The sequence below is a fragment of the Eulemur rufifrons genome, chromosome 16 (genome assembly GCF_041146395.1).
Source record: "Eulemur rufifrons isolate Redbay chromosome 16, OSU_ERuf_1, whole genome shotgun sequence".
NCBI lineage: Eukaryota > Metazoa > Chordata > Mammalia > Primates > Lemuridae > Eulemur > Eulemur rufifrons.
The window spans coordinates 28,788,694-28,799,408 of NC_090998.1; the positions used below are offsets into that span (position 1 = coordinate 28,788,694).

Here is a 10,715-nt window from a genome sequence, read left to right on the forward strand (position 1 = left end):
TCCCCAATTGCGCCTCCGTCCCCAATATTCATTAGCTTCTCCAGGAGGTGGCAGTCTTGTCCAAGCTATAGCGAGAGAAAGTCAAAACACTAAATGCATTAAGTCCTGTCTTATTTATTTTAAATACAGGTAGCTAGGTTGGGACACAGCTTGGCATGATTGGAGTCAAATTAGTAATCACGTGGCCAAGCATGGCAGGTGCTTTGAATACTCCACTCACCAGGGATGCGGTTCTCTTTGACAAGCTGGCTGGCAGGTGATTCAGCTCCAGAATCTCATTTTAGAGTCAGATTTCCAGGCCCCTCTCTGTAGCAACTGTCTCAGGTCGAGTTCCCTGGATATAAGTTGGAGATTTGTGGGCGGGAGGATAATTGGGGCGTGCTCTTGGGAACACGCCGGTAATGGATTGGGGGAAGCAGAGATGGACAGAGGGAGAAGCTGAACTGTGAACCATTTGTAATTAGAGACCTCAGACAATCTCATAGTGAGCTCTGGAGCTGGGATTTCCTTTCAGAAAATTCATCCTGAATTGAGGCAAGAGGACAGACCTTTTACCCTCTTATTGACTACTCATTAAATTTGGGGTGCTCATGGGGAGGAAGCAATATGCAAGGCAACGCTTTTGGCGGAGGGAGATGTGCTGAAAGAGACTCAGGTGTGAGCCATCAGCAACCAACACTCCCAGCAGCTGTGGGAGTGCGCGCCTTGGGCCGTCATGCTCCAAGCCATTCCCCAGAGGACCTTTCCATTTCTTAACATTATAAAGTCATTTAACAAAATGAAATATTATTTTAATTAGTTTCTTTGCATGTGTAATTATCCGTGAATTTAGTTTCTTATTGCCAAATAGTAACTTCAACAGGATTTTTAGATACTCATTCAACAGCCTATATAACATAATCCCAAATGCTGAAGAAAATAATCAGGTGTGTTTTCCCATGTTGTTATTCAAAATATCTGAAAATTTGCAATCATAACCTGTTGATCTGCAGTCTTATGTCCCACCACTTTGATTAGGGACAGATTTCAGTATGCATAGCAAGGAATGCTCCTGAGCCCACAGCAAAGGCTGCTTTCTATTTAGTACCTGACACACAGGAAGATTTGAGCCTTTTCAGAGGGGAATCTTTCATTCTTGAGGATTCTGGTCAATATGACATACAAGTATCCGGTTTTTAAAGGTGTGAGTAATTTTACACCAGAAAGTATGATTTCATATTGTGGTTTAATTAGTCACTTCAAGAAACTCTATTTCTTAGAAAAGTATGTCAGCATTACTTGATGGCCTGTGCTTAATGAAGAAGAATTTTGGGGCATGATGAAAAACAGAAAATTTTTACCTGGGATCAAAATTTATTATAAAGTCTTTAAAAAATAGACCTGAGTTCTGCTTCACCTCTTAAGTTTAGTTGTATTTCATGAAGAGGTAGCAAAGTCTGGTATAGAAGGTAGTATCAGAGCAGATGCTATGTAAGGCTTGACAGTAGCACAATGACCTCAATAGTTCTGGAAAATACATTCAAATCAATTATTTGCCTTTCATAATTTATGTCGGTATAATAGAGAAAACAAGGCTTGCCCAAAAGACAGGAATAATAGAAGGTAGGATGGGACTTTCAAACCTTTGGAATTAGTGCACGCTTTGGCAGCATATATACTAAAATTGGAATGATAAAGAGAAGATTAGCATGGCCTTTGAATAAAAAAAAAAAACTTTTGGAATTACATAGATGGCTTAAATTTTATGGGACTGTACCCATGATTTGGACTTGGGTTAAGAAAAGGTGACCAAGTTGATTTTTGATGTTTTCATTGGCTTGAAAAGTGAATGAATACATGTTAAAAAGTATTTTAGAAAACATGGTTTATCCCAACTATAATAACTTGAGGTTAGCTAACCTTGAATTAGGGGAACATCTATTTTGCAATTACCCTTTCCTGCAACAAAATGCCACATAAATATTCTCTTCGAAAATATCCCTGTTTTATATGGTTTGGTTTTCAAAATGTAAACAATTATAATAGCGTTCAATAGGCACAGAGTAAAGAGTGATAGTGTTTTAACTGGTCTCTACTTAATTTTGAAGCATTTCTCTGTCTTTAGCATGGTATGTACTCAGATTATAGCAGAGATCCAGCTAGGACTGAAATATGAGCTGTCCCAAGGTCACAGCAAAATGACAGTACGAAGGAGTTGCAGGAATTCTGATCATTATAATCACTTGGAGACATAAAGTATAGACAGGTTTCTTCAGGAACATTGATGGTGACATAGGGTGCAAAAGGGAGCTGATAGGAATAAGGAAGAGAAATTGTACGTTACTTCAGGGATTTAGCTATGGCTTTTTTCCCACTTGAAGTATTTCCATGACATTCCTATTTCCTACCACTTGGGAACAGGAAAGAATTTCTAAAGGTTGCTATCAAGCCTTTGTTGTCTTTGTGTAATAATTTATAAATCAATATGCCCCATAATTGCATCTTCTCACATGACTTCCTGTTTTCATTTTTCTTGAAACCCACATCTAAAGTCCTAAAGAATCCTCCCACTCTGCCCATCCTCACCTGCAAGGCAATTGCTCCCCTTTCCTTCCAAACTAGTTCCTTCCAGGAAGCTTCTCTGCATTAGATGGGATAAGGGAAAGATGCTTTTATTATTCAGGCTCGTCATGCCCCTAAAATGTATTAAAATGTTAGATCAATAATGCTCATCCTTCTCACAAAAAGAAAAGACTATTAAATTCTATTACAAATATAAATTCACATAAGCCAAGTGTCTTGAAACCTAGTCTATGTCCTTTGACTGAAGTGGCTTTAATGTTTTTTGAGCTGGTAGTCATCATAACATCCAAGCATTTTATAGAAGAGATTAGTTTCTTTTAAATGCTGGTTGTAGGAGGATAATTAGACAAAGAAAAAAAGTTACCAAATGTGCATTTCCTTTCCATATTAGAGTTTAGAGAAGGATGTATTCAGGTTTTTTTCTTTCTTAATTTTAAGCTGCTGTGTAGCCATGGAATAGCCTCATGGAATAGCCATGAGGTCTCAGAGTTGCTTTAACCATGTGCACCAGGTCTTGTACCTATATGGCTGGATAATATTTTCAGATATTTATGGTGCTTTGTGTTTTAATCTTTCCTTTTCCACTTTCCATTTAAGTCTGTAGCAAAGTCCGTGCATCAGTGCCTTGAGGAAGGTACGAGTCAGGGAGGCATGCAGAATAATCCTAGAACTTCTTGTGGCTTTTATTTCCCAAAGTCAAAAACATAAGATAGGATAAAGTCTGAGGAAATCAGCTTAGAGAAGCAGAAAAGAAAAAGGTAGAACCTGGCCGGGCGTGGTGGCTCACGCCTGTAATCCTAGCTCTCTGGGAGGCTGAGGTGGGCCAATAGTTTGAGCTCAGGAATTCGAGACCAGCCTAAGCAAGAGTGAGACCCCCGTCTCTACTAAAAAAATAGAAAGAAATTAGCTGGACATCTAAAAATATATAGAAAAAATTAGCCGGGCATGGTGGCGCATGCCTGTAGTCCCAGCTACTTGGGAGGCTGAGGCAGTAGGATTGCTTGAGCCCAGGAGTTTGAGGTTGCTGTGAGCTAGGCTGACACCACGGCACTCTAGCCCGGGCAACAGAGCGAGACTCTGTCTCAAAAAAAAAAAAAAAAAGAAAAGAAAAAGGTAGAACCCTTTAGCTTAAAGGGACCCGCCCCCGCCCCCCAAACACACACGCAAACCTGGCCAAGAGCTCCCTGGCTGTTGGCCACATCTGTCAGAGGAGTTGTGCATTGTTTCCTGGCCTCAAAGGAAAGACCTGATACCCTTCAGACCTGGGGCTCCTGGCCTCACCACAGGTTCCTCTGCTCTGCCAGGCAGGGAAGCACCTGAGTGCCAGCCGGAGGTCTCAGAGAACCACCGCAGGCTTGGCCGACAAGGATAGCTAGAGTGACCAGAACAGATTGGAAAGTAGAGATGTTATTTCCTGAGTACGATGATCAAATTTTGGTAAAACCCTGGAAGAGGGTCATTTCTTACCATCCTCGTGGGTTAAGGATGCAGAAGTTGGCTCATTCATTTAACAAATATTTGTTAAAAGTATTCTATGAGTCAGGCATTGTTCTAAGGGCTTAGGACACATTCATGGGACAAAGAAAGATCCCTGCCCTCATGGAGATGAAATTGTTCTATGAAGTTACATTTCTCTGAACAGTCCTGTCCTTCACCCACATTCTCTTTCTGATTAGGGGTCCTTTCCCACCCCTAATCTTTGGAGCAGAGACAGAGAATGACTTCTAGATCATTATTGAGGAACATGCAGATTAGGATGGGACTGTGTGAGAGAAACATTTGTTGAGAACATGACCAGGGGAGGACATCCCTTGCACGAGGGTGACTGACGTGTAGACTTGAATTCAAACGGTTCCGCCCCTTTCACTCTTCAATTGTGTCTCCTTTCATAATTGCTGCACTGAAATTCTTCTCCTCACAGAACCCTTTCCTCAACACCCTCCCCTCCTGCTCTGAGCTTGGTGATGGCTGGTGCAGTCCTCACCAGCACTTTGTCTCCCAGGCTTTTGTGAGGACCAAGGTTCAGCGCTGATTGGCGAGCAATGCAGGCTGCCTGGCTGTTCGCTAAAGTGATGAGAAAAGCAGGCTTCCCTCTTAGAAACAGGATCTCAGAGATACCAGTTGTGATTACATTTTGAAAAGCTTAGTTCAAAAGGATAATGTCTTTAGTGAAGATAAATTTTGGAATTTTCCTATTTCTTAAGTTCCCTTCGTAATTTTCTGGTCTCTCTGACATAGTGTACAAGCAGATCAATCATCTCCTCATTGTCCTTCCATCAAGGCCAAGTGAATTTATATCTCCATTGGCGAAGCAAAACAATAGGCAATCAGTTTGTTTTGTAGAGCATTTTCATTTTGATTAAGCCTATTTTTGTCTTTTTTCCCCCAGTGTCTTCAATGTAAGCTTTATGTGCTTCTATTGCAAGCACTGAATGGTCAATTATCTACTGAGAAGCAAGTCTGAAAACATCTCTCTCACTAGTGTTCTATAACATTATAATGGGGACAAATACTTTGCATTTACTTGCCCCAAGAGGAGAAGTCAAACATCCTCACAACAACAACAAAACGTGGTTCTGAGTGGTGACACAAAGATCAGTGGTCCAAAGACCACTGGACTAGAAGTCATAGACATGGGTAGTTGTCTCAGCTCATCCTTAACTAGCTGTACATCCTTAGATGAGTCACTCAACACACTAGGCTTTGGTGTTCTCATTTTAAAAATAAATGTGTTATATTAGGTTAACTCTAAAATTTCATCCAGCTCTAAAATTCTGAGATGCTTATTTGCTATTATGTTAGACAAAGGTCACATTTATTGTTTGTTAGCTTTACCTTCATTAGTTAAGCCACCATACCAGAGAGGAAATTAAAAGTGTATTCATCCATCTCCTCCCCTATTGAAGTTTGCTTAAGTAGCAGGAGCCAGTTTAAGTCCATGTCTACATGGCTGTAAATGGTTTTGTGACATATTTCAAAAAATGAAGATTTAGAAAGTGGCAATTAACCAATGAAATTTATATCATTATTTACAGAAATGTTTAATCTAGACCTAAGCAGTTCTGCTCAGATACAAGCAGTTGTGGCCACCACTGATTTCACTCAAAGCTGCTCATGGGTGGAAAGCCAAACTGGAAGGCTCTCACTAGCAGAACTAGCAAATGAAACAATTCTTTTGTATTCCCATAGCTACTTTTTCTAAAACCAAAGGAAATCTTAGACACCCGTGTCCCCTCCTGTTATTATGTGTCTTATCTAACTCTTCTCCAAGCACAGTTTAGAGAAGGTTTAGGGGAGTGGGAACCAGGAACACAATGGTGTCAGATTGTGACCAAATATATAGAACATGTCACCCATTGAGATACTGCCTATGGACTGCCGACATTAGTCCACATTATATACTGGAGAAAGCTTCCCCTAAGTAGGTGACGATGGCCCTGGTTTATCTACCTCTTGTCTCAGCCGAATTCCTAGTATGACCCCTTGTACTCTCCAAAATGTCTTATTTTAGCAATAAATTATATGGACATTCTATCTGAAGTTTCTACTCTGCAAAACAAGTTAATAAAAAAAATTTTGAGTTAAGGCTTTCTAATGTTTTGTGGAGGATTCTCAAATACAGATTGATTCTCTTTAGTAATATGACCTGTTTTTTTTTTGTTTTGTTTTGTTTCATTTTGTGTTTTTGAGATGGAGTTTTGCTCTGTTGCCTGGGCTAGAGTGCAGTGGTATCATCATAGCTCAAAGCAACGTCAACCTCCTGGGCTGAAGCAATCCTCCTGCCTCAGCCCCTCAAGTAGCTGGGACTACAGGCGTGTGCCACTATGCCCAGCTAATTTTTTCAATTTTTTTGTAGATATGGTTGCTTGGGCTGGTCTCAAACCCTTAGCAGCAAGCAATCTTCCCAACTTAGCCTCTCAAAGTGCTAGGATTACAAGGGTGAGCCAGCGTGCCTAGCCAGTATAGTCAAAATGGTAGGGTGAATGGGCATACAGAGCTGCGACATTGAAGTTATTTAGTAAGACAATGCTGGAATGACCATATGTATAAGAACAATGAAATGTTTACATATTATGGTCTTGATCATACGAAATATGAGAAAAGAAAAGCACAAAGATGCATGTCAGGTTATTATTTTAAATAGCAAGCTATTGGAGGAAATAAAAAATATCCAAAGATAGAGGACTGATTAAATAAATTATGGTATAATTCCTGCTGGTATGTTTTATGGCCATTAGAATTGTGGTTATAAAATATTAATGAAATAAAGAAACAATAGTATACATACATTATTGGGAGATGGGATAGAATTCTCTAAAATTAAAAAAGGGTAGGGCCATAGATGAAGAGGTTAATAACTTCTTATAATTTTTAGAAATGACATAAATAAAAATATTTATAAGGCATGTAAAAAACAACTTATTAAGCATGTCTGAAATATGTAAGGAATGCTTAGTAATTAATGAGAAATCTAATACTCCAAGAGGCAAATGAATGAGCAAATCACACATCCACACAAAGCCCACTGGGGCCAATAAAATATAGAAAATATGCAGGCTCATCAGTAATTAAAGACCTGTAGTTGAAAGCCACATTTTCCTCCTATAGAATGTTTTGGTGTTTGAGGTGACACCAAAGTTTGGTAATGATAATACCAATAATAGCAACAAACACTAGTGAAACAAACACTAAGTGTGCCGGGTACTGTGCTAAGTGCTTTACCTGCATTGTTTTATTGAATTCTCACAAAAATTCACAGATGAAGAGACTTACCAGTACTTGAATCCAGATCATTCTGACAGCAAAGGACATTGTCTTAACCACTCTCCACAAGACTTTTAAAGTAGTTTTTTATTCAAGAGCTATTTATTACATATTGGACCTGTATTAGGCTCTGGAAATTTAACTGATAACAAGACAAGTGATTCTTGTCCTTATAGAGCTTACAGTTCATCAGGAGCTTACAGTCTGATTGTACTGAAACTGCTGCTCCGGTCTGCTGGGAGACGAACTCATCAGGCTCTCGTAGTCTGATGCCATTTGAGCTAGTTATGGATTGACATTTATCCCCAAGTCCTATATGCTCTTCTGTGCTGCAGGGGGCTGGAAAGCTACAAGCTATGCTTCCCAATGGATAAATCTGCACATTTTATGGGGTGCACACCCCATTTTAACATGACTGTCCCGCAGTTCAGAACAAAGTGCATATGAGCCAACCCCCTGCAGTGGTTAATCTTTCCTGGATCCCCTGCTGGGAATATTTTTAAACTAGATTTTAATGGTTTTTTAGTTTCTTAATGCCCACACATAATCCTTCTTACTTCAGACCCCAGCTAACTTAATCCTTGATTTTTCTTGTTCTTTTTTGACTTCTGTCAGATTTCTTTTCTTTTGCTCACTCTTCTTATTTGCAGTCTTGTTTTCCCTCGGGCAATCTATTTCCCTCATAGTTTAACATTTAAGGACATGTGCATTTACATTAACTTTATAAAATATTGTTCTTGGCAATACTGAAATGATACACAAGCAAACACAGAGGGAGTTATTCCTTTTAAAGTCCACTTGGAGTCTGTCCAAGATGGAAAGGACCTGGAAGCCATTCAAAGACTGGATAAATTGCCAATTGGGTGAAAAATTGGAAAGTAAATTTGGATTTCCCACATGTAAAAATATATAAAAGAGACATGACTAGGAATAAGCCAGTACTATTTTTCACTATAAAAATAACTCTTTAATACATACTAAGAGCTGTGATCTTCGCCATTTGACCATCATATCCTGGGATTAATGTCAAAAACCTATGCGGTCAAATTTGAGGCATTTAAAGATGGGTCCAATTTTCTTCCAGAAGACAACCATTGTTACCAGTTTCTTTTGCGTCTTTTCAGATATATTGTATATAACACTAATAATAACATACTATAAAGACTCTTCTGCATCTTTCTTTTTTTTTTCATTTAACATTATATCTTGGCAAAGTTTCCAGCCAGTACAGAAAAAGCACCTGCATTCTTTTTTATAGTCTCATAAAAAGCTATAACTTAATTTAACCAACATGTATTGATGATCAATAGCACTAGTCTTTAGCTATTACAAATAATGCTGTATGAGTACTCTTACGGATGCCATTTTACACATGTACTAATTCATATGTAGTGTGATTTCCTAGAAATTCAATTCCTGATCAAAGGGTATGTGATTTTAACTTTTAATAGGTATTAGCAGTTATTACCAGCAAGAAATGTGAATAATATGTGAGTAATATGTCCTTTGCAATGTTGGGCATAGTGCTTTATAGGTAAGCACTCACATATTTATTTGCTGACTTGATCAATTGTTGTAAAAATCAAATATAGAGAGGTATATGAGAGAAATGGTTAGTATGTAAGTTTAAGACAAATGCATTATGATTATGCCCAATAATAAATTCTAAATCAGTTCATGTTTGACAAATGAATTTCTGGGTTTATTTCTTCCTTGTCCTGGGCTAGGCACAAAGAGATAAATCAGAGTTGAGCCTTTCCTTCTAAACTGCACCCTGAGCCTATAAACTCTGCATCATATACCTGCAGTGGCTCTGACTTCAAAAAAAATTTTGCTTTAAGAAAGAAGGGTAATGTTATGTTTTATAAACCAAAAAACAAGAATAAATCATCTGAACCTATTTGTTCAGTTGAGAAACAAAGTTTGCTTTGTTCTTCCAGGTGTGCTTCTTGGGATAAAAAGATATTCCTGTTAATGCCTCAATGGAAGTTAACCTACTGAGCAGAGGATATTGTTCAGCATTATCTCCTGTTGAAAGCATTTAGGGTGTACATGAAATCCTACTGGCAGGAAAAGATGGCATCAGGATGCCCAGAGCTCTGAATTGAAAACGTACAAAATCTAAGGAGTAGACAGTGAATGCAACTGTTGGTCAAGACCACTGGTGACCGGGCATTTGGATTTGTGTAAATTTATGTATACACACACACACACACACACACACACGTGCACACCCCTCCAAATGCCAGTGCACCAATGGGGAAACAATTTGGGGAAAAGGTACAGATCATTATAAATGTCGTCTCTCTTCATGGTTACATCAGCTCTGTAAGAACCGTGAAGGCTCTAAGGACAAAGCCCTGGCCCTACAGCACACACACAGAACCTTGCCTTGCTCTGAGAGCTGAACACACTGACTTGACGGTATTCATCCACACGTCAAATGCCAGTTGAAGTGAGAACAGAGGACAGAGGGACCCTTTCCTGGAATAATGAGTCAGTCCTTCCCGTTGTTACTGCTCTGTGAAAACCCTCTTCTTTTAAAGAGTCTGTGATGTTGATCCCAATCCAAACAGGTCTAAACTCAGTTCTACTCCTGTATTTTCATAGTTGGTTTAAACCCTAATCCAGCCTGGGTCTTACCCTGCCTGATAACTGCTTTTCCTCACCTTAGCCCATTGCGTGCTGATGTTTTATCCATGGCCTTGCTCCCGGGCCTTTATCCTTCCCTCTGTTCGGCTTAGCCAGGGGTCTGGATTTTGCAGGAATCCTTGGGGTGAGGGCTAGCTCAAGACCTGCATGTCAACCTCTGCTCTGCTGCTGGACGTCCTGCTGACCCCAAGTACCCCGTCTTTGGGATCTGGTCCCTACCCACCCCTGCAGCCCCCGTCCTGCTCCTGCAGCTTTATGAGCCTGCAGGATTGGGATGAGAGTCTCCCTGATCAGGGTCGCCACAGAATGTGGTTAAGAAACAGGCTTTAGAGTAAGAGAATGTGGTCTTGAACCTCAGCTTCATTTCTCTCTGGCTGTGACTTTGAGCAAGGTACTTAGCTGCTTTGACTATGGTGACATTTGGGAGGCCAAGGCAGGAGAATCGCTTGAGGCCAGGAGTTCCAGGTTGCAGTCAGCTATGATGAGGCCACTGCACTCCAGTTTGGGTGACAGAGTGAGACCCTGTCTCAAAGGAATAAGGAAAATATGGTGACAATAGTGTCTACTTCATGAGGTTGTTGACAGGGTTGAAACAATAATGTACCTCTTTGGCAAAGGCTGACACATTTTATCCACTTTATTATTATAGCTCCAACCTGCAGCCACCTTTGACCCCAGCTGCTTTTCTCCTCCAATCAGTGAGGACTGTGGTGGTCTTGAGGCTTGTAGGTCCTCAA

The 10,715-nt window shown here is 39.9% G+C and overlaps 1 non-coding gene across 1 annotated transcript; it reads left to right on the plus strand.

Annotated features, from left to right (window-relative positions):
* Positions 1-1,637: 1,637 nt before the first annotated feature.
* Positions 1,638-1,745, plus strand: LOC138397742 (U6 spliceosomal RNA). Its single transcript, XR_011235858.1, has one exon. It is a non-coding gene; the product is annotated as a U6 spliceosomal RNA (small nuclear RNA).
* The last annotated feature ends 8,970 nt before the right edge of the window (positions 1,746-10,715 follow it).